This window comes from Chrysemys picta, chromosome 5, assembly GCF_011386835.1.
Source record: "Chrysemys picta bellii isolate R12L10 chromosome 5, ASM1138683v2, whole genome shotgun sequence".
Classification (NCBI taxonomy): domain Eukaryota; kingdom Metazoa; phylum Chordata; order Testudines; family Emydidae; genus Chrysemys; species Chrysemys picta.
The window spans coordinates 28,704,266-28,731,897 of NC_088795.1; the positions used below are offsets into that span (position 1 = coordinate 28,704,266).

General features: G+C 41.4%; 1 protein-coding gene across 3 annotated transcripts in view; it reads left to right on the forward strand.

Moving 5' to 3' along the window:
- Positions 1-665: 665 nt before the first annotated feature.
- C5H4orf17 (chromosome 5 C4orf17 homolog) overlaps positions 666-27,632 on the forward strand; it is a 58,984-nt gene continuing 32,017 nt past the window's right edge. The window contains exon 1 of one of the 3 annotated variants that reach the window (XM_065597651.1): positions 666-975. The gene's annotated coding sequence lies outside the window, so the exon portion shown is untranslated. Of the gene's footprint in view, positions 976-11,777; positions 12,163-27,632 lie in introns of those variants that run through there. The other 2 variants (XM_042859981.2, XM_065597650.1) reach the window with 2 other exon arrangements.

Here is a 27,632-nt window from a genome sequence, read left to right on the forward strand (position 1 = left end):
ATTCTAAGAAATTGTTTAGAGTCTAGTGAAGGCTGGTGAGTTGCTATATGCATTAATTTTACTTGTAATATCTGTGTTCCATATTGCAATGTTATATTTGAATGGTTGTAGTATGAGCCTCTGTGACGGTATGAATTGCCGTTGTTGTGGAAAAACGACCACGCGTTGTGTTTGGATCAGAATCGCCTGAGACCTCTTTATTTTCATGCATGCACGGGGGGTACCAGTGAACTGGCAATCCCCCCGACTACAGATTTTCAAACAGCTTATATAGCATAAAACCACAATTAGGTAATGCATACTTTCTTATCAACATTATTGCCATATTTGGAATACATTCCCCCAAAAAGGGAATATACCTTAGCAAGCTTTCCTGTTTTTCACAGTCTGCCCCTTTGCAGTTCCCAAGCTTCCCCCAAAACTGTTAGTGAGCCATTATGAATCATAGGCCTTGTGATTATAGATCTGCTTTTGTACTTTTCCTTCATCCTGCCTCTAAGAACCCCTCTTCTCCAATAAACTTAACTAATGTACAGGTCTGAACCAAAGTTCAGGCCCGAGCCAACTAAAGTTTAGGCCCTAGCAAATTTTTCCCCCACACCGTACAGGTGAGGGACATTAGTGTGAAGAGCTGCTCTTCTGCAGAAATTGTTATGCCCCTCCCTCCCAAAAGAAGAGATCTGTCATAACTATAAAGGGAAGGGTAACAGCCCTCCTGTGTACCATACTATAATCCCTCCTGGCCAGAGACTCCAAAATCCTTTTCCCTGTAAAGGGTTAAGAAGCTCAGGTAACCTGGCTGACACCTGACCCAAAGGACCAATAAGGGGACAAGATACTTTCAAATCTTGGTCGGGGGAAGGCTTTTGTTTGTGCTCTTTGTTTTGGGAAGGTTCTCTCTTGGGACTAAGAGGGACCAGACATCAATCCATGCTCTCCAAATCTTTCTGAACAAGTCTCTCATATTTCAAACTTGTAAGTACAGCCAGCAAGGCGTGGTAGTTTTATCTTTGTTTTCTCAACTTGTAAATGTACCTTTTACTAGGGTGTTTACCTCTGTTTCCTGTAACTTTGAACCTAAGGCTAGAGGGGGGGCCCTCTGGGCTCTTTAAGTTTGATTACCCTGTAAAGTTATTTTTCATCCTGATTTTACAGAGATGATTTTTACCTTTTTCTTTAATTAAAAGCCTTCTTTTTAAGAACCTGATTGATTTTCCCTGTTTTTTAGATCCAAGGGGGTTAGATCTTGATCCAGCAGGAGTTGGTGGGGAGAGAGGAGGGGGGATGGTTAATTGCTCCTTGTTTTAAGATCCAAGGGGTTTGGATCTGTATTCACCAGGGAATTGGTGAAGAGTCTCTCAAGGCTACCTAGGGAAGGGAATTAGCACATTGGGAATGGTGGCAGTGGACCAGATCTAAGCTGGTAATTAAGCTTAGAAGTTTTCATGCAGGCCCCCACAGCTGTACCCTAAAGTTCAGAGTGGGGAAGGAGCCGTGACAAGATCCATCTATTCCATACGGCTATGGTTGGATTTTACAACTGGAAACTCCCTATATCTGCATTGAGAAATTGTCAACAAAAGAACTAAAGACTCATTAGTCTGCTCTCCTCTTTGTGAAGATGAGTCATGCAAGTGGACTCCTCCCATCAGCTGAGTTTATAGCTCACAGCACATGGCAGGAGGGGATAAAAATCCCAAACCAAAGGAACTAAGGATCATTTTGCTGATTGGATTCGGGAGAGAAAAGCAGCAAGATGTTTCAAGACATAAGCAAGAGATCCCCAGCAGCTTAGCCTAGGTTAGCCCTATAGGACAATAGAGCTTGCTAATTGTAGAAACCTATTTTACCTGTTGAAACCTAAGACTAACTTATTCACGTGTCTATGTTTGCTTGCTTAAACAACGCTCTAATTTTCTTTTCCTATTTAATAAATCTTCATAGAGCTTACTATAGTGTGAACCTAAAGCACAATTGACCTGGGGTAAGTGACTGATCCTTTGGAATTAGAAATAACCTGAATATTGCTAGGAGTCTGGTGGCACCTTAAAGACTAACAGATTTATTTGGGCATAAGCTTTCGTGAGTAAAAACCTCACTTCTTCGGATGCATCCGAAGAAGTGAGGTTTTTACTCACGAAAGCTTATGCCCAAATAAATCTGTTAGTCTTTAAGGTGCCACCAGACTCCTTGTTGTTTTTGTAGATACAGACTAACACGGCTAACCCCTGATACCTGAATATTGCTGTGATTCTTGATGCCAGGGGCCATCTATCACAGAGATATGCTCACCTAGGGGAGAAGAGAGATTGGAGTATTGTGACTCTGTGTTAAGGTTGTTAAAATACCTGAAGAGTTTGCCCTTTGTTGATAAAAATCTAAGTTTCAACTTCACAACCCATTTGGGATTTGTGCCCTTGTTTTTAATGATTGCTGGGATTTCTTCCAAGAGCTCTTTCCACTCGGCTTCCCAAGAACTCAGTTTGACTCCAGCCTTCCCTGACTTTGGTATTTTTATTTGGCATGCTACAACAAAATAATTAAACAAACGGGGAAAGAATGCAGGGGACATCACAGCTCCAAAGTTACACAAAATCCCTCTCCCTTTATATACATCTCATTGCATTTACTATGCATTGCACCACCCATTTTTGGCTTGGCTTGGTGACTTTGCAGGAACCAATCCCTGTCCAGCATGCACTGTCCATAGTTTGACTTCCTCTCTACCTCTTCTCTACATTCCTAACTTATTTTGTATCTAGTTCAGTAGTTTTCAACTAGCTGTCCGCAGACTATGTCTAAGATTTTCAAGAGGTCCCGCACCTCCATTTGAAATTTTTTAGGGATTTGCAAATGAAAAAGAGGTTGAAAACCACTGGTCTAGTTCATAGTAAATAGTTCCTTAGGTCTTCTCCCTATTATGTTAGTTTGTTGACATTCCGTCCCTTTAGCCTACTGACCTTAGCACAAACTTTCTGTTTACCTCCCTAATTCTATCTTCCAAGAAATGAGGCCTCCTGCCACATTAATTTTTCATGTCAGGCCAGCCACAGCTACAACAGCGTGCCTTGAGGTTGGTACTTGTGCTCCAGCATCACCATTGGGAGCATCAATTATATTTATTTTACTCTAAGGGCTCCTAGCAACTTTCAGGGTCAGCCACAACATCCACAAGGAAGAAGAAAAGTTTAACTTACATTCTTTGAGATGAGAAGATGATGGAAAGGGATAGAAGTATGAGCTGGTATTTTTATTATTTGTTTCCAGTAGTGCCCACAATGTGCTAGGTGCTGTACTTTCAGAAGTTTCATTTTGCTACTATCCAGCTTCTTAGCAGAGATATGAAGTTTATGGCTTGACCCTAGCAGGATTGTTTGGGGGGGGAGGGAGGGAGGATAGATTTGCTTAAAGTTTATCTCTACATTCCAATTGCTGTATAGTCCTCCACAAAAACACATGTACTTAACTCAGATTTGTCTAAAGATTCCCCTGTGGACATAAGCTGAGAGTTTCTAGTAGTACAAGCCAACATCAGCAAACTGAACAATAGAATCACATGATTTTAGTAAGGTTACCTAATGAGTTGCAGATTGGAGCTACAGCAAATCCCCAAGCGAAAATCTTTAGTCATCAGGAATTCAACAAGAACTTATCACTTCAGCCAAAAAATAAAATTAAGAGGATGTTATAATTTTCTGAACACCCCCACAAATATTAAAACATTTGGAAACTCCAAGGTAAGGTTGCACGTAACAGAAATCCCCAAATATGTAAAAGCACCTTTAAAGGTCACCCATATCATCGTAACTCAGTCGCCTATGTAGCACAAACCTGAGCACCAGAACCTCAGAGACCTCCTTATGTACCATCATTCAGGTTTCTCTCTCTCTTGATTAGAAAAAAATGAGAATATTACATTTTTAATCATGATAAATGTATGTGATAGCTACCAGAAACCGAACTCTTTGTGCATCCGGTCATGCACTCAACTAATAATGTGTATGATATACTTAATAAATTTTACAATACGTGCATAATCACCCATCTAATGATATTTGTCTAATAACACCTTTAAGTAATTGCTACCTGATCTTCCTCAAAACCAGTGAAAGACATTTCTATTTGTTAAGCACTACAGGAGAGGTGACAGTCATAGGCTAAAGCGCTTTCAAAGAGGTGACAATGCCAATAAGTATTAGGAAAGTCTTTGAAAAAGTGAACAGGGACGTTTCCAATGTTTGAGTTTTTGTAAAATTCTACACACATTTTCCAGGAAAAAACCCTACCCTGGAAAGAGATGCTAGATGGCTAGGGAAATTTGAGGTTAGTTAGTGTTTAGAGAAGTTAAAAAGCAAGAGGTTGAAAACAGATTTATAGCAGAGAAATAGATTCAGCCTCCCTGTGCCAATACTTCCACCACTAAATCACCCAAAACATCTGTTGGTCTTCTAGTCAATTGGAATGACAGATACTCAGCACCTCCCAGGATCATGCTCAAGTTTTTTCTTATTTCTCAGATTATAAACTTCAGGGGAAAGTTTATATGTCTTCTTTTGCCTGTACAGCACAGAGCACACTGTCAGCACTCAGCAAATACATACATCCTTATATAAAGAGTCTATCCTGTTATGCTATATATTTTATGCAGTTTCTTGAATATATAAAAATAAAATTTAAAGAACCTTCTAGAAACTGCGCTGAGAACCGCGGTCAGCTCATGGTGTTGATTAACCTTTTAAACTTGTAACTCAGGAGAGATTCTCCTGTTTTGGCCAAACCAACCCTGATGCTTGCAAGGGGGGTGGGGTGGGGTGGGAGGGGAGAATTTGAGGCTCTATTCTGCTATCAGTATGAACATAAATTCCTGGTAAATATTACTGTGAGCATCCAGAGACTACCAGACAAAACCCAAATATGTAATATCTCACAGAAAAAATTAATACAGTAAAAAATGTCAGAAGAGTGAGAAAACTTATAGCACTTGCCCTAGATAGCTTTTGGAACAGGTTACAGTATTGTACAAGCTGATTTATATAACCTTGCTAAAAACTAAGTGGGCAAGATCTTCATCCCCACTCCAGCTCTTTACACAGAGTAAAAAGGCTGGAGTGTTGTACAGGAGCCCTAAAAACATATTTCCAGTCCTCCGAGATGTCTAAATTATGCCAGGAACATCTCCAGCTCCTGGAGCAGCCCAGGATCAGAAGGGCTCAAAGTTGGCTTAAAAGGTGGCTTAAAGCTAGGGTGACCAGACAGCAAATGTGAAAAATCAGGACAGGGGGTGGGAGGTAATAGGATCCTATATAAGAAAAAGAGGACTGTCCCTGTAAAATTGGGACATCTGGTCAACCCTACTTAAACCCTCCACCTTTTAAGCTAAGTCCCAAAAAGTTCAACACATTCAAACAAGGAAGGGTTATAGATTTTTCCTCAAATGGCTTTTATCCATCATCTCTATTTGGTTTGTCATTGTGCGTACAGTGTACATATTTGTCAATTCAGTTTACATAACCATTTACGTACACATAACATGCTTTAAGTCAGCAAACCATGAAAACGATCCAAAAAACAGATATTTGCTTGAATGTGTAAAAGTAGTACGACTTTTGCTCCTTGGACTAGAGCCAGATGTTCTCTCCAACTCTCCTCGTGCATCTTTGTTCATGAACAGCCTCTCTCTCTGCCTGAGGGGTAGGGCTGTGCAGGGCACTCTGTACTGTCGGCATGGCATGGAGCTCTGCTCACTGTGCCTCTCTCTACAGCACTATTTTTTTAATTATTAATTAATGGAGATATCCTATCTCTTAGAACTGGAAGGGACCTTGAAAGGTCATCAAGTCCAGCCCCCTGCCTTCACTAGCAGGACCAAGTACTGATTTTGCCCCCGATCCCTAAGAGGCCCCCTCAAGGATTGAACTCACAACCCTGGGTTTAGCAGGCCAATGCTCAAACCACTGAGCTATCCCTCCCCCCTAGGCAAGATCTATCAACATAGGTCGGGGGTTATGGGGATCTTATGGACTCATCCATTTGTAGATCCAAAGGCCAATAGCCCCTGCACTGCATTCATGCAAGGGTTCTATTTAGCCCTATGATAATTCCATTTTTGTCCCTTTTTACCATGCTAACTTGGAACTGAAACAGTTTGCCTCCACCTATCATATCAGGCAAGAAACCTTTGGTCCCAACAGGTGGATAAGCAATATATATTTTATTGGACCAATTTCTGGTGGTGAAAGAGACAAGCTTTCAAGCTAACACTGAGCTCTTCTTCAGGTCCAGGACAGGTACTCAGAGATTATGTCAACACTGCAATTAAAAACCTACGACTAGCCTGGGGCAGCCAACTCAGGCTCCTGGGGCTCGGGGTAAGAGGCTATTTAATTGTGGTGTAGATGCTTGGGCTCTGGCTGAACCTGGAATGTCTACACTGCAATTAAACATCCCCTTAGCCCATGAGCCTGAGTCAGCTGATGTGTGCAAGCCGTGGGTTTTTAAATGCAGCGTAAGATGTTACCCAGCATGAGTTAAGTTATCAAAATGTGGCCCCATAGAAATTAAAACCTTGGAAGTCAGTACTTCTATCCTTGAACCATCTCCATCTATTCTTCCTTTCTCTGTTTACATACCCTGGCAACTATTAAAAATTCAACATATGACACAATAATACAAATTGTTTTATTGCAGAACTCAGAGCAGAAACAAAACTGTGCAATAAACTCAAATATTGTGCATACTATATAAGCTTTTAGTGGTGGCCACTATAACCCTTTTGTAGATTCAACTTGACTATGCTTAGTTTGCTGTATAGCTGCTATAGCAAATCATAGGTTATCAAGTGAAAAAAATGAACTCTATTTTTGTCACAACCACATTAATGGCAACTCCTCCCCCCCCCCCCCCCAAAAAAAAACCCCACCACCAAACAAGAACAGTATGAAGCCTTTGAGCATTATTCTGATTCAGATAGCCAAGAGCTGGAGCAAGACTGCAGTAAGGTATTTTGTTGCAATTGTTTCCTTGAAGATTATATAGTATGTTGAAGAAATTTAAACTGAATAGTAATAAGGAATCATGCCACCTATTTGCCCAGCCCATTGAACTATACTTTAATTCCTAGAATTTTCAGCTGCATGTTACCTTTTACTTGTAATGAAGATGTACATTCCTTGAGCCTGCTCATTTATGTTCTCTCTCTCACACATACACATACACACACACACACACACACTTACACTTTATTTAGGTGTAAACCTACATTCTCATGCCAATGCTGAAGCCTTTATCAAAAAAAGATCAATAAAGTATACATCCATAACATGCAGTACAAAAGATCTGCCTTTGAATCTCCTGGTGTAGTGATGATCTTAAGTCTCTAAGGGCAAGTCTACACTACAGCGCTACATTGGCGCAGCTGCATTGTGCTACAGGACAGAGAGCGCTCTCCCATTGGCATCATTACTCCACTTCTGTGAGAGGCAGAAACTACTAAGTCAGTGGGAGAGTGTCTCCGGCTGACATAGCGCTGGTGTGGACAGCACTTAAGTTAATGTAACATGCATCATCCGGAGGGCCGGGGGGTGGGGGTGGGGATGTCTTTTTCACACCCCTGAGCAACATAAGTTGGCATCAATTTAAACCACAATTCAGCATCAGCCCATACTTCACATTCCTCCTTCCCTCCTCCCAGCAGTCTCTTGCCTCAGATGGCTTTTTCTGTGTAGAGGAACCCAGTGGAGATGCTTCCAATTCCCACTGATTTCTCTGTGATCACTGTGACGTTGTGCAGTCTATATGGTTTTATAAAAATATAAGTGAATATAATGTAACTGGGATATGCTTCATGCAAAAGGTCTCTTGTAAGGTATCATTACAAAGCTCATAATCTACTGAGTGTGATCATCCTATTTGTAGAAATGTACCACTCTTGTATCTAAAACTAGAAATATTAAACATAACTCTGAGGGCCTATTGTAATTATGTAAAGTGTGGGCCATTAAGGATGGTTTGGAATCTTGATGACTCCCATTGTCTGCAGATGGCTGTATTTACCTGAGTCTTCCTGTATGTGTGTGTGCTGGCAAGTGAGTAATGAAGTCTTGCAGTGACATGTGATCATGTCACCTGAACTGGAATCCATCTTTAACCTGGTGCTTTTCCAGTGAGGGGGGTGGAAACCCAGAGGGACAAAGGGTTCCCGCCTTATGCAAAAGATATATAAAGGGGTGGAAGAGAACAAGGGCGGGGGGAGGAGCCATCATGAAGAACCCCCTAGCTGTCACCTGAGCTGCAACAAGAGCTGTACCAGGGGAAAGAATTGTGCCCAGGCCTGGAAGGTGTCCAGTCTGAGAAAAAACTTACTGAAGCATCTCTGAGGGTGAGATTCTCTGTATTTAGTTTGATTAGGCATAAATTTGCGCATTTTATTTTATTTTGCTTGGTGACTTACTTTGTTCTGTTACTACTTGGAACTACTTAAATCCTACTGTCTGTATTTAATAAAATCACTTTTTATTTAGTAATTTACTCAGAGTATGTATTAATACCTGGGGGAGCAAACAACTGTGCATATCTATCAGTGTTATAGAGGGCGAACAATTTATGAGTTTATGCAGGGTGAAACAGATTTATCTAGGTTTAGACCCCATTGGGAGCTGGGCATCTGAGTGCTAAAGACAAGCACACTACTGTGAGCTGTTTTCAGGTAAACTTGCAGCTTTGGGACAAGTGATTCAGACCCTGGGTCTGTGTTAGAGCAAGACAGGAGTGTCTGGCTCAGCAAGACAGGGTGCTGGAGTCCTGAGCTGGCAGGGAAAACAGGAACAGGGGTAGTCTTTGCACATTAGGTGGCAGCTCCCAAGGGGGTTTCTGTGATCCAACCCATCACAATCACATCTGCTCTCACTCATGATGGTTCACTTTCACGTAGCTCTTGTTCTGTGGCACTGGTCACATATTAGTTCAGCTCTCTTCCTTCACATTTCTGAGGGGAGTTACTCAGCACTGTTGCTTCACACCAGACAGCCTGTTCCCTTTAGCCAACTTGCAACTATATATGATGGGTTCTTCCTGAAAGAAGTGCTGTGATAAATGAAGGGGAGGAGGGGGGAGAGGAGAGCTCCCTTTTGTGGACACCCAGCCAGCCAGTTTGCTATAAAATCCCTGTTAGTAACTGTTCTCTACTTGCTTTACCTGTAAAGGGTTAAAAAGTCCAATCGGAAAAAGGAAGGGAGTGGGCACCTGACTAAAAGAGCCAATGGGAAGGCTAAAACTTTTTAAAATTGGGGAAAAACTTCCCCTTTGTCTGTCTGTGTTGTTCTCCCAGACAACAGAGACGGGGTTGGAACTATGCTGTAAAAAGCTTTGGGCCAGGTATGAAAAATCATCAGATCAGACGTAGAAACTACTCATTTAAAACCCTAGAGATGTAAGTAGACCAGGAAATGTCTAGGAAGACACAATTAGGTTTATTTCTTTATGGCTTGTGGATTCCCCTGTGCTAACCCCAAATGCTTTTGTTTTGCTTGTAACCTTTAAGCTGGACCTCAAGAAAACCATTCTTGATACTTAATTATTGTATTTGCTCTTCTTAAAAAAAAAAAATCTAGCAACAGCCTAAGTTTTCAGATGTATTTTCTTTTTTTGTTTTTAATAAAATTTACCTTAAGAACAGGATTGGATTTTGGATCCGAAGAGGTTTGTGCACATGTTTAATTAGCTGGTGGCAACAGCTGAGTTCCTTTGTTTTCTTTCTCAGCTCAGAGAGGGGGTGAAAGGGCTTGAGGGTACCTCACGGGAAGGAATACCCAAGTGTGCCTTCCTGTGTTCCCAAAGGGTTTTTTTTCCACTTGGGTAGTGGCAGCATTTACCCGTCCAAGGTCAGAGAAAAGCTGTAACCTTGAGAGTTTAATACAAGCCTGGAGTGGCCAGTATTAGTTTTTAGAATCCTTGCAGGCCCCCACCTTCTGCACTCAAACTGCCAGAATCAACCTAGACAAGTACTGTGGCTTATAACGGCCTTATAGGGAAATAGTAACAACAGGCACTTTCGGGTGGCAGCAGGATACCCTTGAGCTCTCTTGGACAGCAATAGCACCAGCTCTAGTAAGTTCTACCCAGCCCCTTTTCTTAGAGCTCATATCTCACTGACTGACAAAATCACACAGTCAAAAACCAGCATGGCTCTTGGTTTCTCCAGGAACAAGTCTTTAAAACAACAAAAAAAAAATCATTACATCTTCTTTCCTTCTACTTGCCTCATTTCCTTCTCGGTTCTGGCATCCTTTACTATGTGTGTCGTATGTAGGGTAACCAGACAGCAAGTGTGAAAAATGAGGACGGAGGGGGGGGGGGGCAATAGGCGCCTATAGAAGAAAATGCCCCAAATATCAGGACTGTCCCTATAAAATAGGGATATCTGGTCACCCTAGTAGTCTATTTTCCAGGGTGGTGAGAGTACTTATTATTGTGGAGAAAGTATTGCAGAAAGATGAATGTCACTGCATTCAAGCATGAAAGAGCCCATGTTGTTTAATCTCCCCTGGGAGGGAGTTCTGCAGCTGTAAGCCAACTGCTGACAATCTGCCCTCAGGAACCTCACTCTGTTTGCAGGCAATTCCACCAATCTATGTTCCTGATGAGCATAATTGTCACGATCATAAGAAAAGACAAGGAGATACAGAGAGAGAAAAGGGTCCTTGAGAGAGACTGGATCCTTTCTGCTGAAGGCCTTGAAAATCAGTATAAGACCACTGAATCCAATCTAGTATTGGCTAGGGAGCCAATGCATTGGGCTGGTGTGTTCCTATCAAACTGAGTTCCCTAGGATGTGCAATGAACAACCAGTTGGAGCTCCTTTAAAGGCTGCTTTGATCATTCATAGGTACAATGCATCACAACAGTTGAGCCTGGAGATCTCAAATGTATGTCATTGTGGTCAGTTCTATATCCAACAGAAGAGACATCTCTTGGCTCACCGTAGACTAATAAAGGTATTTCCGGCAGCCATTGCTATCTAGGAGTCTAGCAGCAACAAGGAGTCAAACTTGGAGGTTGAGAGGACTATGAAAACCTCTGGAACCAAAGGCCTCTGTGACATCACCTTCTCACTGAAGTTTAAGGAGATTTGGAGTCATACATTAGGTATAGTAGTCAAGGAAACAGAAGACTTATTTATTTTTTATCAGCAAAGTATCTCTGGAGACAGCCCAGGTAACAATCAATCAATCACCCCTCCTAATTATATCAATGCATTTTCTAGACACTTCTGTTTGGTTGTAATTACTATATTCCAGATGCCAATTCCATTACTATATTTAAATGCCTAACTGGTCAATGCCCGGAAACATTTTATTCCTAACCACCTCCATTAATTTCCCCTGGTGTTTCTGTGACATTTTTATGTCTAGCAATTTAGATTCTACAAACATAAACTTGTTGAAATTAACTGTGTAGCTCTGTCACTTGTGCTGTCACAACTGTCACGAGGGCATCTCTTTGATTTTGTTTCACATAAAATTCACTTTGCATGCACATCATGAAATCACAGGGCTTTGAAAATCTAGCCCAAAGATATTGCTATGCATCATAACACGCTATGTTTCCAGTCTCTAAAGAAATCAGCTATTTCTGATTCAGTAGTAGGGTATGTCATTTTTCCCCCAATGGAAAAGATATAGCATAATGCTATATAATAGAAAAAGGACTTCTGAGGCACAGTAGCCTTTATCTCTGCTAATGGAAGGTACAGAATAACCACCTGGTGTATTCCTTACTTAGGGGACATTACAGCTGTGTGCAACTAGAAGATGTCATAAAAGATGTACAGAACACTAGAGAGAAAAGATTCTAGAACTCAGACTTTCAGCAGGTCACAGGACACTTTTCTGCCTGTTACTAAGATGTTCAGTGTACCATAACCACCAAGGAGCCAGGAAGGATAAAAGAGCAAAAGGAATAAGTGAAGTTTGAGAGAGTCAACTCAGATAAAAGGAACTATTTAAAAAAGATTGTACTGTCCATTCAATTAAAATATTTAACCTAGAAAGGCAAAAATATGTAATACAACAGAGGAAAGCTTCACCTGCTGTAGAATAAAGAAAGGCTCTACTGACCTGGCATTCTGCTGAAAAAGCCATCCTCTTGCAAGATTTTGCTTGTCAGGTATGTTGAATTTCTTTATATTAAACCATTTTAGAAAATTTCAGATGTAGATGATAAGTGTTTATTTAAAATCACCTCTTTTAAAAAAAAATATATAAATGTCATTGACAAGGTACAGACATCAGAAACTTTTCCATGAAAACCTGTTATTCTAAGAGAGGCATCCAGACAGAAAATTACTGTTGGAGTAAATATTATACCTATGTACCCACTGTCACACCCAGTTCTCTCTCTAGGCAAAGCTAGCATTAAACATTGCAAAATATAATAAGTAAAAGAGTTTGCAAACACTTATGTAGCATAATTAATACTGAGAAGATTTAAAATAATTTAAGATGTGATTTTAGGCTTTTTTTTTGGGGGGGGGGGTGTCTTTTGTTTGCCTCATCAAAAGAAAATATATATTAAATGGTATCAAAAAGCCTCTACATTACCCAGGGGCGGCCCTAGACTAGCTGCCAGCAACTGGCACCCTAGGCGAACCATGTAATCGGTGCCCCCAAACCCCAAGGGCAGATCTAGGCTGAGGTTTTTGGTAAACTGGGAAACATTCTGATTCTTTTTTTTCTTTTAATGTTTTTAAGTGTTTTTTTTTTTTTAAAAACAGAGGCTTAATTATTCGGTTTGTCAGTCCATCCGTCCAACCAAAGTTTCTGGGATCAGATAAAATAGAGACACAAACATTTCAGAATAGATTTGTACATGACAGCTAGAGGATATTTCAGTCAGATTTCAAATAAAAATGCATTAAAAATGTTAATTATAATTTTTATTATTACAAATCCAAAATCATCCATTACGCTATCCTGCTTTAACTGCCATTACCACCACATCCAATATAGAACGAAATAAGAAAACTCTTCAATGAACTTTAACCTGTATTTACAAAACACTCCAAATAAAAAACACTCTGTGCTCTTGAAACATGATTTCTCTTGTTTTAAGTTTTGAAAATTCAGTCACTAGTTCTTTTAGATCCAGTTTTCCAGCTATTTCATGCTCTACTGACATTGTGGCATGTCCAACAAGTCTCTCTTGCACCATTGTTGAATGCAGATATGTTTTTATCAATTTTAACTTTGAGACGCTACGTTCTCCACTAGCTACGGAAACTGGCAAAGTTAAAAGAATGCGTAGAGCTATAAAAATGTTTGGAAAACTGTCTGAGTTTATTTTCACAAAACAAACTTCAATATTTCTTCAGGAGTGGAATGTTTCTTAATCTCTCTAGCCCTTGTCAGTAAACAAAAAGCAAGATCCAAAAGTCCACTAGCTGAGGCATCAAGCCACTTTTCTAACAAGTTAAATATCCTTACTATAGAATAGGTTCTCTTTTATATTTAGCATATCTAAGAATGGTGCAGTTTGCTATGAGAGCAAAGAACTATTGGGCACCTGCCTGGTATCTCCTGAAATATTTCTGTACAGAAGCTTGTAAAATCTTCCAGGAGCACATCCTTTATGTTGGCAGAACTGTCACAAGGATATTTATTAGGATAACTCAACTATACATACTCAATTGCTGGAAAGAGTCCCATGTGCATAGCATAGTACAAACCCTTATCATCAAACATTACTTAAGCACTCTAAATGCAGACCCAAGATGACTGGTCTGCTGCTCTAAATCTCTAGGACTGGCCAAGTATGCTTCAAAATCTTAGGGCCCTTTGTCTACTTCAGTGCCAGGGAATGTAACTAGAATATGTAATCACAAATATTAAACATACTTGATCCCTGGCAATTAGCCATATTCCTGACATCCTGCAAGATTACAACTAGTCTTGCTTTAACACTTACTGAAGTCAGTCAGAGAACGACTTGATATTGTGGCTCACCACACTAGCTTATGCTCTGGCACAGAACTGCTGCTGTCTTGTTGCTTCTCCACTAAATGGAGTGGATAATGGCAACAGCCAAAGCAAGGCAAGAATATGCCCATGCACTCCTCTGTAGGACTGTACCTGTCACATGCTTGCTTAAATTACAGATGGGGAGAAGCATCTACAGAGGATGTGGAAAAAGCTCATGTACTCAATGCTTTTTTGCCTCTGCCTTCACAAACAAGGTCAGCTCCCAGACTACTGCACAGGGCAGCACAGGATGGGGAGGAGGTGACCAGCCCTCTGTGAAGAAAAGTGGTTCAGGACTATTTAGAAAAGCTGGACGAGCACAAGTCCATGGGGCCGGATGCACTGCATCAGAGGGTGCTAAAGGAGTTGGCGGATGTGATTGCAGACCCATTGGCCATTATCTTTGAAAACTCATGGCGATCGGGGAAGGTCCCGGATGACTGGAAAAAGGCTAATGTAGTGCCCATCTTTAAGAAAGGAAGGAGGACCACTCAGGGAACTACAGGCCAGTCAGCCTCACCTCAGTCCCTGGAAAAATCATGGAACAGGTCCTCAAGGAATCAATTCTGAAGCATTTAGAGGAGAGGAAAGTGATCAGGAACAATCAGCATGGATTCACCAAGGGCAAGTCATGCCTGACTAACCTAATTGCCTTCTATGATGAGATAACTGGCTCTGTGGATGAGGGGAAAGCAGTGGACGTGTTACTCCTTTACTTTAGCAAAGCTTTTGATATGGTCTCGCACAGTCATTCTTGCCAGCAAGTTCAAGAAATACAGACTGGATGAATGGACTATAAGGTGGATAGAAAGCTGGCTAGATCATCGGGCTCAACAGGCTCCACTTCTAGTTGGCAGCCTGTATCAAGCGGAGTGCTGCAGGGTCGGTCCTGGGGCCGATTTTGTTCAATATCTTCATTAATGATCTGGAGGATGGTGTGGATTGCACCCTCAGCAAGTTTTCAGATGACACTAAACTGGGAGTAGTGGTAGATACTCTGGAGGGTAGGGACAGGATACCTAGAGGGACCTAGATAAATTAGAGGATTGGGCCAAAAGAAATCTGACGTTCAACAAGGACAAGTGCAGAGTCCTGCACTTAGGACGGAAGAATCTCATACACTGCTACAGACTAGGGACCGAATGGCTAGGCAGCAGTTCTGCAGAAAAGGACCTAGGAGTTACAGTGGACAAGAAGCTGGATATGAGTCAGTGTTCCCTTGTTGCCAAGAAGGGTAATGGCATTTTGGACTGTATAAGTAGGAGCATTGCTAGCAGATCGAGGGACGTGATCATTTCCCTCTATTCAGCATTGGTGAGGCCTCATCTGGAGTACTGTGTCCAGCTTTGGGCCCCACACTACAAGAAGGATGTGGAAAAATTGGCAAGAGTCCAGCGGAGGGCAACACAAATGATTAGGGGGCTGGAGCACATGACTTGTGAGGAGAGGCTGAGGGAACTGGGATTATTTAGTCTACAGAAGAGACGAATGAGGGGGGATATGATAGCTGCTTGACACCTCTACCTCGATATAACGCTGTCCTCGGGAGCCAAAAAATCTTACCTCATTATAGGTGAAACTGCGTTCTATTGAACTTGCTTTGATCCACTGGAGTGCGCAGCCCCAGCCCCCCAGAGCACTGCTTTACCGCGTTATATCCGAATTCGTGTTATATCGGGTAGCGTTATATCGAGGTAGAGGTGTACCTGAAAGGGAGTTCCAAAGAGGATGGATCTAGACTGTTCTCAGTAGTAGCAGATGACAGAACAAGGAGTAATGGTCTCAAGTTGCAGTGGGGGAGGTTTAGGTTGGATATTAGGAAAAACTTTTTCACTAGGAGGATGGTGAAGCACTGGAATGGGTTACCTAGGGAAGTGGTGGAATATACTTCCTTAGAGGTTTTTAAGGTCAAGCTTGACAAAGCTCTGGCAGGGATGATTTAGTAGGGGTTTGGACTAGATGACCTCCTGAGGTCCCTTCTAACCCTGATATTCTATGATTCTTAAGTCGTCTTGAAAAAGCCTGAAGCTCACTACACAAATCTGTAGCATCAATGTCTTTTGAATTTTCATGAGTCAATGCCAACTCCAGCTTTATATAAAATTCTCTTATCTGTTTTGCTGTTTTCTTTTGCAAGCTGTTGATATCCTATAGAAAGCCAAATACTGACTCTAGCTGCTGCATCTGTTGAAATCTTTCGTCAACCAAGTGACTAGCAGTATCAAGGACTGCAAAGTAGAAATTCACTTTGAACCTTTGTTTTGGGTTCTGAATGGGTGTGTCTCATCCTTCATATGAAAACTGCTCTTTCCTTTGGCAAATTCTGTTGGAAAGTCTATTTCTTCAGCAAGCTCGAGAGACTCTACCAGTGTTCTTTCAAACCCTTCATCCCTTCTGAATTCCTCCAAAATATTTTTAGTTTGCTGCAGTTTTTGAATAGCAGAATGTTCAAGTTCTTTTTCTGAAGCTGCTTACTAGTGAGGTTAATCTCAAAAAAGGATATTATACCACAAAATTAGTGAAGTCACAAATTTGAACTTGGAAAGGCCATTTGCAAGAGCTTCTGCATCTGAATGCGCCGTATTGCCAGATGATCAAGTAAAGGTAGTATCAACAGAAATTTCAATAAGGGCATCATAAACGTTTCCAAATTCATAGCAAAGAGGCTTCAAAGCGACTCTCCCATCTTGTCTGACTAAGTGGTTTCACAGTTAGAGAATTCACATGGCGAGTCAGAATCTCTGAACCATGTGTTGAGACTGAGAAAAAACACAAACTCGTTGCACCAGGTCAAAGAAACTGCTTGCCTCCAAACAGCATCTAGCAACATCATTGACAACCTAATTCAGAGAATGTGCACTGCAAGGAACGAAAAAGGCCCTAGGATTGATTTCCATCATTCTCCTTTGCACACCATTGTCTTTACCCTTCATATTACTCCCATTATCATAGCCTTGGCCACGTAAGTTTTCAACAGATAATGACATTGTTTCAAGCTCTTGTAGAATAGTTTCAGTCATAAATGCTCCAGTCGTCTCCTTCAGTGGTACGAAACCCAAAAAATATTCCTTTATGAGCTTCAACATTATCTTCATCTGCAGACTTTTCCATATCCACAAAACAAATGATAGTCATTTGTTCAACATGACTCACATCTGGTGTACAGTCCAGTATTATTGAAAAGTATTTTGCACAATGGGCAGCTTCTACAATTTTCTTTTTAAATGGCATTTGCTAGGATTTGAATCAGTTCATTCTGCATATTTTCCCCTAAGTAATGAACCTGTATTTCATGATCAGTTATTTTATGTAGATACTCTTTCATGACTAGATCAAAAAGCTAGGTATTCAACAAATTTTTTAAAAAGTTTCCATTACCTGGAGAGTATAGTTTTTCCATTTCTACTGCAGCCGCGGAATGCTAAATTTTGCCCACCGAGAACTCTCACTAAAGCAATCAGACACTCTATTATTTGTTGCCAATATTCTTCTTTTTCCTTGATCACACGTACATTTTCCTTCATTTTTCCTTTTTTTAATCGTAATTCAAGTTCTTTTCAATTTTGAAAATATTCCAAATGTTCTGTACTTCTTTCATGTGAAGAGAGAATTGAAGATATGTTTTTCCAGTCCTTCGAACCATTTTAAGTAAGTGATGTATCAATTGTTTGATTTCTAAACAACTTGCAGCAAAAGCAAAATAGAGTCCTTCGACACTGAATATTGTAACCAGTTTCGATGAATTTCTTCCCCATTAATGAGTTTTCTCTTGTAATGCTGAGCAGAGAATTTTCTTTTATTTCCATCCTTAGGGAAGGGAAATTCATGAACTTGTCGGGTCCATGTTCCATGAGAATTTGCTGCACACTGTCATCACATCTGGGCCACGAAGTTGGGTCCCCATATGGTAACTTGTTTGTAACTTCCTCATCCTTTCTTCCTTCTACTTCATTTACTGCATGTCTCTATGAAGGTGAATAAATTTTCTCCGCTTCCATATCAGTCTGACGCTGTGAGCTGCCTTCATCTAGAAGTAAGTTTCCATCATCTTTAGTTTCCAAACTGCTTTTTTGTAGATGTGAGCTACCCTCATCTTGAAGTAATGTACCTTCATCTTGATGTTCTAAACTGCTTCCATGCAGATGTGAGCTAACCTCCTCTCCAAGTAAAATTCCTTCATCTGGATGCTGTGAACTGCTTCCATCTTTATTTGAAGAGAAGATATTTGAGGAAGGATCCCTGCTGTTTTGCTTTATCCTTTTCCTTCTCAGACTTTCATTTAGGATACTCAGCTCCTGAGGGTTTTCTTTGTCTGACATGGGGCATTTGAATATTGTTATGTACTAACTGTGCTCCCGACTGCAAGCATTATAGCGTTAAGGATGGCTGACACACCACATGGTTGGAGATTTAAACCACATTGCAGCCATCCCAACATGTCTTTTAATTGCTTAAAGGTTCAATAATTAGTAACCTACATTCACTTACCTATTAAAACAGTTAGTTACAGCATTTACACAGAAACAAAATGTCCTTTTTCAGTGATATAACCCAACACCGGTTGTTTGGAAAGTAATCCCCTTCCTCATGGTTACCCGCTTGGAGTGTGACATCATCACTTTCACAGTCTATTAAGCGTTAACACTGTTACTTTTCTTTTATGGACCTTATTTACTACATGTAAACCAGTTATAACAAAGAAAAGTTCGTAATTATACAGCCCGATAATAACGCTAAGGTTTAATAATGCTTAAAGATACTCACATTTTGGATTTATAATGCTGAAAGATGTTATTCTTTATTCTTTGGCACAAGAAGCACAATTTTCCACAGTATTCGCTTGATTCTTAACCATGTACCTGTGACGTGTGTTAAAATGACCGTTTGATATGTATCAACTCGTGATATCTCCACTCTACATGAATTTCCAGCTATGCGACCTTGTGTGTCACTAGCATTGCAGCGCTTGCCGCTGGTGGATGTGTTTCATTGTGGCTGAGTTATTGCTGATCAAAATTGCAGAGTGGGTCATCTTGACCCTACGTCACAAATTGGAAAAAAATTCACTAAAATATTTATTTTTGCAGTAAATAAAAGATTTGACATATTAATAAATTCTCAGAAATGTAGAGAAATGAATTATAATTCCTATTACCTCCGTACATGCACGGAAATTGAAATAATGACATCATTATTTTATTTGTATTTTTTTCCATCTTTTTCCTCAAATTTGGCTCCCCATTTAACTTGGCACCCTAAGTGACCGCCTAGTTCACCTATATGGACGGGCCGCCCCTGACATTACCTTATTATATAGTTAGACAACATCGTTTGATCTATTTCCCTGGTAAGAAATAGGCAAAACATTACCAAAAAACCATGCAAGAGAGACTATTAAAATAGACTTGGAAAAAGCGAGTATGTTTCATACAATGATTTTATAGATAAGTTTTGTAAAAAGGATTTGAAGCTAAAGATATGACAGATTGTATAATGACATACATTATGCCCCTTGGAAAGCAATGATCTTATAAAGCTTTCAGGTTAAAAAGAAAAAAAAAAAGTCTAACTAGAAGTTACTAATTAATAAAACAACAATTCATTGACTAAAACAAAAGTACTCAATGTGTTACAGAAATAAGACATTTGCATGATTTAAACCAGGGGTTCTCAACCTTTTTCTTTCGGAGGTCCCCCCGCAAACATGCTATAAAAACTCCACAGCCTACATGTGCCACAACAACTAGTTTTCTGCATAGAAAAGACAGGGCCAGTATTAGAGGGTAGCAAGCAGGGCAGTTGCCTGGGACCCCAGGCTGCAGGTGTCCCCGCAAAACTACATTGATCAGGCTTCAGCACCTTCCGGTGGCGGGGCTCAGGACCTCAGGTTTCAGCCCCATGCGGTGAGGCTTTGGCTTTCTACCCTGGGCACCAGTGAGTGTAACGTTGGCCCTGCTTGGTGTCCCCTCGAAAACTGCTCGCGGCCCCTTGTGGGACTCCAGACCCCTGCCTGAGAATCACTGATTTAAGCTATTCTTCCCCTAGACTACTAAGAATTCATGATCCAAAATGATCAATCCACTTTACAAATCAAATCTTCAGGATTTTGAATAGATTACTTTATAATAAGAGAGAAAAGTCTTTTACACTCGAGGAGCAGAGGAGGATGACTGTTGTAAACCCTGTACCAGAGCCACTGGACAGCATTCTTTAGCTATACTGGTATAACTAGGCACTTCTGAAGTTCTAATGACTACTTTCCAATCTGGTCATGGTATCTAATGGTCTCATTTTTAAATATGTAGAACAATTGACTTTTCTGCTGCCCTGTTGTGTTACTTGATTGCATTTAAAGTCAAAGGAGTTGAAAGCTAGGATGACATGCTATTATGATGTAGCCATGTGAAAAAGCTTATTGGTATTTACAGTAGCCTTGTTCCCTTCTTGACAAAAGTTATTGGAGAACAATAGGCTTGGACAGATTACATTCCAGTTGAAAATGTCTTGTGTGGATTAGTATGCACTTAAGATAGAAAAATGCTCCATAGGGCATGCATGTTTGTATTTCTTTGTTCTTTTCGTGATTTACTTGAGCAAAGAATTCAGTCACTAAGCCCTCATCCTATTATGGGAGAAGGGAAAACTGGACTTGCTAACCATTTCTAGCTCTGGAAAAAATACATAGATTAAGAACATGTGTAATCTTGTATGTGCATTATAGGATTCAGAGTAAAAAAAAAAATCTTTCTTGGAATATATAAATTAGTAAACCACTAGGCTGCTTTGAATTGGGGCTAGATGTGCCATCACACAATTTTTCTGCAACTGGATTGTGTTTGTTTTTTTTTAAGTCTTCACATGGACATTAGCATAAAATCATACACTTAGGCAAATATAGTAAGCTATTCATCAGAGATTGCACTATGCATCACAGTGCAACACAGAAGGCTGCAGCTTCATATTTTAAATAGTAAATTTGAGGAAAAGCATTTCTTTAAAACTAGTGTGCAAATTTATAATTTTTGCAAGAATAAAAATCATAGGGTCTACTTACTTCATTTAGATCAGGATTAAATTGGTGGAATTACACCTGTGTGAAACTGCTGTAAAGGGAGATGAAAATCAGGCCCACAAAAGCTACATTAAAAGATTTCAGTGTTAATCTCAACTGTTGGAGAAGATCACCATGAATCAGATGCCGGTACAATCAAATAAAAAAGAGCACATTTTCAGTAATGCAATAATGAAGTTGATTTTAGCCCTGTGGATATGTGATAATCTGGATATGCGATTGAATGTTAATTCACTGATAAAGACAATACTAGATTTTATTGCATTATCACTTTCCCTTTCCCCTCCCCTTTCTGCTTTTCTATTATCTCTCTCCTTCACTTATTAGTTGTGGTCTCTACTGAGGTATTTTAGATAATTTTAGACATTTTACTTGAAGAAAAATGCTAAAGAACCATTCCACAAGATGGTTTCTGCCCTGCATAATTTTAAAGATTGCATCTTTCCTAGTGCACCAACCTGGTAGTTCAGATCAGCTGGGACACTCAAGCTAACAATCCCTAGATTTGTCTGTCTGGGGATAGGATGATCACCATAGAAGGCCTTCAACTCTGGAATTCACTTTCCCTTGTTATCAGACAGAACCCTGAGTTTGTTGACCCTCTCGGCATGTTGCAAAATCTATTTATTCACTCATGCTTTCCCCAAGAGGATAGGTAGAGTAGGAGAGCAACATTTCAACTGGGGTCTTCCTCAAAAGTGTTTTGCTTTAGTTGATAATACATGTGAAATCTCCTGGGAAAGTATTCTCTCCACCCACCCACACCAAAAATCAATCAAGTACATGTATTTTCCCCTCCCCACATAAAAATGTCCCATTAGTTCCATTCTCTCCCTGTTCCCAAACAATCCACCATCCAGGCAGTAGCTCTTGACCCATCATACTCATTCCAGAATAAGAGTGTGTCCACACAGGGAGGTATACTGGTATAAATTATAGTGGGATCATTTCCTTGTACAGGCAAGCAAAGGAGAACAAGAGTCTACAGAGCAAATCAGAAGCTTCATAAAATCTAAACTTAGCTCTGTGTAACTACTTAACAGTGGATTTGTAACACTATTTTAATGTTATATACAATACGTTGTCAACCATCTTGTAGCTGTGCCCACAGAATATTTGGTTAAGGTAGATCGCAAAAAAGATAGAAGCTTTTGCTTTGATGCAGTACAACACATCATGGGTTTTGAGGCTTTTTCTTGCAATCAAATCACAGTAATCAAATTAACTATGGTGAAGTTTAACAGGGAGACCTATTGAAATGATACTGGCTAGCAGGCAACTTAGGGCCCCGTCTAACTCCCATTTAAGTCAATGAGAGTTGGCTCAGGCACTCATTAAGACATAAGTATTAAGCAATAAGTAACCTGCCGCCCAGAGCACTCCCTGTATAGATTTTTTTTTTAAACACATTAAATTCTTTTAGATTTAATGAAAAGAACGAGGAGCACTTGTGGCACCTTAGAGACTAAAATTTATTTGAGCATAAGCTTTCGTGGGCTAAAGCTTTGTTAGTCTCTAAGGTGCCACAAGTACGCCTCGTTCTTTTTAGATTTAATGTTGCTATTTGCCATGCAACTTTCTCCCTATGGAAGTTCCATTTTAAACAATGGATTGTCAAGACGGACAATGCATCCTAGGCCATTATGTAAGTGAGGCATGCATCTGCCCTGTGCAATCTTTTGGCTAGATGAAAGAGGCATAGTGTTTAGACATTTAAAGCACAGTTTTAATCAATTAAATACTGAAAAACCCTTGCTCTTGTGAATGCATGCAAGAGGCCAGCATTGCCAACATCGTATAGGAAGCGTATGAAACTGGAATCTGACTCTTGGTTCACAGAAAGTGCTATTTATACCCATAGGACACCGATCAGGTCACCGTGCAAGTGAACTGAGGTGAAATTTATTCAATTTCACCTTCTGTAATAATTTCTCCAGAAAATGGATGTGGGGGTACATAGGCACTGACTTTGTCATTTGCCCGGGGTGCTCGACCTCCGCTCTGCCCCTACTCCACCACTTCCCACAAGGCCCCCCCGCCTCTTCCTCTCCCTCCCCCAAGTGTACCCACCCTCACTCCTATCCCTGCCTCCTGTGCGCTGAACAGCTGATCGTGGCAGGCAGGAGGTGCTGGGGGGGAAAGGGGAAGAGCTGATTGGCGGGGCTGCTGCTGGGTGCTGAGCACCCACTATGTTTTCCCCCCACCCTGTCTCTCTCCACTGGGATCTGGCATCCAAACCCCCTGCTTAGTGACTGCGGTTCGGCTGAGGGTGACCAGTGCTTAATTTGTAATGAAAGAGGTGCCGGGGTTCGAGCAAGTTTTTACTTTCAGAACTGATGTGGCAAGCCCAGAGGTCCGGGGGCTATGAACTGCTAAGCCTAGGTGTGCCGGGGTTCATCCCTGACAAGCCCTGGCACAAAAAAAGAAGTGAGGGTGACCCCCTCAATCAGGACAGGCCGAGTACAGTTCTGATGCCCTTTACTCATACAATGAGTATAACAACATTTCATTACCTCCAAAATAAATGTTATTACAGTTAATGTTTAAAATTAAATAGACAAGTTAAGAGGGAAGGTACTGTACATCTGGGGTCAGGCTTGAGTTATGAGGAATTACAGGTATCGGTTGCAAGGGTGAAGAGATACATACATATCACATAACTGGCATAGACCCATAAAGTGCTTTGTAACCCAACACCAGTCAAAATTGATCATTTGGGCAACACATAGGGTTGCTAACCCTCCAGGAGTGTCCTGGCGTCTCCAGGAATTAAAGATTAATCTTTAATTAAAGACTATGTTATGTGATGAAACCTCCAGAAATACAGCCAATCAAAATTGGCAACCCTAGCAACACAGTTCTGTTTGCTGGATACCGAGGCAGAGTAGGTGTGTTTATGAAAATACAGTCTGGTCCTAAAGCCTTCCCCTGCCCTCCAATCCTCCCAGCTGTCGGGGGAGAGCTCATTCAGATCTTGCTTACAAAACGGAATTTGAAATCATTAGGTTGGCCAACATCACAAAAATGAATGCGCAGACATTGTCATAAAAAAAATAACAGCTGTGTGAGGAAGCTAGTCTTTGCTCATACTTCTTAAACCTATTATGCTTTTTCAGGTACAAGTATTTGATCATACATTGTATATGCTTTTAAAGTGTGTATTAATGTTTCAATTTCAGTTCAAATTTTCAACTGACTAAATTGGCAACAATGTTTAAAAACTAGTTTAGTTGACCACTGGGGTCGGGGGGTAATGGGGAAATTCAGGAGGGGGGTGTAGGTAAATCCCTGGCCAATTTGTTTTTCCCTTGCCTACCTCCCCTTCTCTGTGCTTAGTTCGTGAGCATTTTGTGGTGGGGACTGTCCCTTCTCATATATCTGGAAAATACTTATCACACGGTGGGTGCTACTAGAAACAAATAATAAAATAAATAAATAAATGGAGATATCCTATCTCCTGGAACTGGAAGGGATCTTGAAAGGTCATCAAGTCCAGCCCCCTGCCTTCATTAGCAGGACCAAGTACTGATTTTGCCCCAGATCCCTAGGTGGCCCCCTCAAGGATTGAACTCATAACCCTGGGTTTAGCAGACCAATGCTCAAACCACTGAGCTATCCCTCCCCCTCACTGTTGAAAGCAATGGGATTGCTGTGCTCAGAGGAGACCCAAAGGTAAATAACCCATGCATTAGTATGTTTAAGTAAAAATGTTAACCCTTCCTTGAGGCAGTTTAATTAAAATGTAATTATTATAAGTATCTTTCAGGGAACCCATCAAAAACCACCTTTCTACTGTACTAATCTGGATTAGCTATAAACTAGCCAACAGTTCATAATCCATAGATGGCAGCATGCTTTTTGTTTTACTTACTCAGTTAGCTGCTGACTAATTGGCAGGGCTGCCAGATCATGCCAAATTCTAATTAGGGAAGTATTTTTGTGCAACTTACCAGAGAACAGGTTTGACTGGCAAAGCCCACTGTAAACTGCTGCCTGGTCTCCACAGCCCAGGAAAGAACCAATGACACCCCTGGGATCTGCAGGCACTTTCTTCAGGGCATCACTTATTGGTGGCACCAAGAATCTCCAGTAACACCCATCCCCACAAACAAAACCATTCAACATACATCCAACAACTGAACAACAACTCTGACCCAGGAGCTTCCTTGCTAAACCCTCCCTGCCCCTGGCAGCTCTTATCCAATCCTCCATAAGCAGTCAGCCTGCTTCCTCCAGCTCCCCTCTTCAACTGTGCTCTTGGTAGGAATCAGATGCTCATCAGGCAATCATACAACCTACGCCAGCTGGGTCTGAAAACCCGCTCTACCAAGCCCAAAGGCCTGTTCTTAAAGGGGCTCTGCCTCAGAACAGGCCAGGTTTGCTCTAGGCTCCCTGCTATACCCACAACTGGCAGCATGTAGAGTTTACAAACAAGGATTTTCTGATGATGCCTTGATTTCATTTCCTGGAAAGAGATTGAATTTGATTTACTAATGATTAGGGTCCTCTGAACTAGAGTTCTCTCTTAAATCAGAATTGAGGAGGTGGAAAGTTACAACCACCAGCACACCATATGTACTCATCTAGATATTGAAATACAGACATGATGTGACATGCAGAATACCCACAACGGGTGTATGGCTTATTGATTGTCCCCTGTTATATGATTAACCCTGTAACATAAATGCCAGTTGTCATAACTATAAAGGGAAGGGTAACAGCCCTCCTGTGTATCATACTATAATCCCTCCTGGCCAGAGACACCAAAATCATAGAATCATAGAATATCAGGGTTGGAAGGGACCTCAGGAGGTCATCTAGTCCAACCCCCTGCTCAAAGCAGGACCAATTCCCAACTAAATCATCCCAGCCAGGGCTTTGTCAAGCCGGGCCTTAAAAACCTCCAAGGAAGGAGACTCCACCACCTCCCTAGGTAACACATTCCAGTGCTTCACCACCCTCCTAGTGAAATAGTGTTTCCTAATATCCAACCTGGACCTTCCCCACTGCAACTTGAGACCATTGCTCCTTGTTCTGTCATCTGCCACCACTGAGAACAGACGAGCTCCATCCTCTTTGGAACCCCCCTTCAGGTAGTTGAAGGCTGCTTTCAAATCCCCCCCTCATTCTTCTCTTCTGGAGACTAAACAATCCCAATTCCCTCAGCCTCTCCTCATAAGTCATGTGCTCCAGACCCCTAATCATTTTTGTTGCCCTCCGCTGGACTCTTTCCAATTTTTCCACATCCTTCTTGTAGTGTGGGGCCCAAAACTGGACACAGTATTCTAGATGAGGCCTCACCAATGTCGAATAAAGGGGAACGATCACGTTCCTCGATCTGCTGGCAATGCCCCTACTTATACAGCCCAAAATGCCGTTAGTCTTCTTGGCAACAAGAGCACACTGTTGACTCATATCCAGCTTCTCATCCACTGTGACCCCTAGGTCTTTTTCTGCAGAACTGCTACCTAGCCATTCGGTCCCTAGTCTGTAGCAGTGCATGGGATTCTTCCGTCCTAAGTGCAGGACTCTGCACTTGTCCTTGTTGAACCTCATCAGGGTTTTTTTTGGCCCAATCCTCTAATTTGTCTAGGTCCCTCTGTATCCGATCCCCACCCTCTACTGTATCTACCACGCCTCCTAGTTTAGTGTCATCTACAAACTTGCTGAGAGTGCAGTCCACACCATCCTCCAGATCATTAATAAAGATATTAAACAAAACCGGTCCCAGGACCGACCCTTGGGGCACTCCGCTTGAAACTGGCTGCCAACTAGACATAGAGCCATTGATCACCACCCGTTGAGCCCGACGATCTAGCCAGCTTTCTATCCATCTTACAGTCCATTCATCCAGCCCATACTTCTTTAACTTGGCGGCAAGAATACTGTGGGAGACCGTATCAAAAGCTTTGCTAAAGTCAAGGAATAACACATCCACTGCTTTCCCCTCATCCACAGGGCTAGTTATCTCATCATAGAAGGCAATTAGGTTAATCAGGCACGACTTCCCCTTGGTGAATCCATGCTGACTGTTCCTGATCACTTTCCTCTCCTCTAAATGTTTCATAATTGATTCCTTGAGGACCTGCTCCATGATTTTTCCAGGGACTGAGGTGAGGCTGACTGGCCTGCAGTTCCCCGGATCCTCCTCCTTCCCTTTTTTAAAGATGGGCACTACATTAGCCTTTTTCCAGTCAGCCGGGACCTCCCCCGATCGCCATGAGTTTTCAAAAATAATGGCTAATGGCTCTGCAATCTCATCCGCCAACTCCTTTAGCACCCTCGGATGCAGCGCATCTGGCCCCATGGACTTGTGCACGTCCAGTTTTTCTAAATAGTCCCGAACCACTTCTTTCTCCACAGAGGGCTGGTCACCTTCTCCCCGTATTGTGCTGCCCAGTGCAGCAGTCTGGGAGCTGACCTTGTTCATGAAGACAGAGGCAAAAAAAGCATTGAGTACATTAGCTTTTTCCACATCCTCGGTCACTAGGTTGCCTCCCTCATTCAGTAAGGGGCCCACACTTTCCTTGACTTTCTTCTTGTTGCTA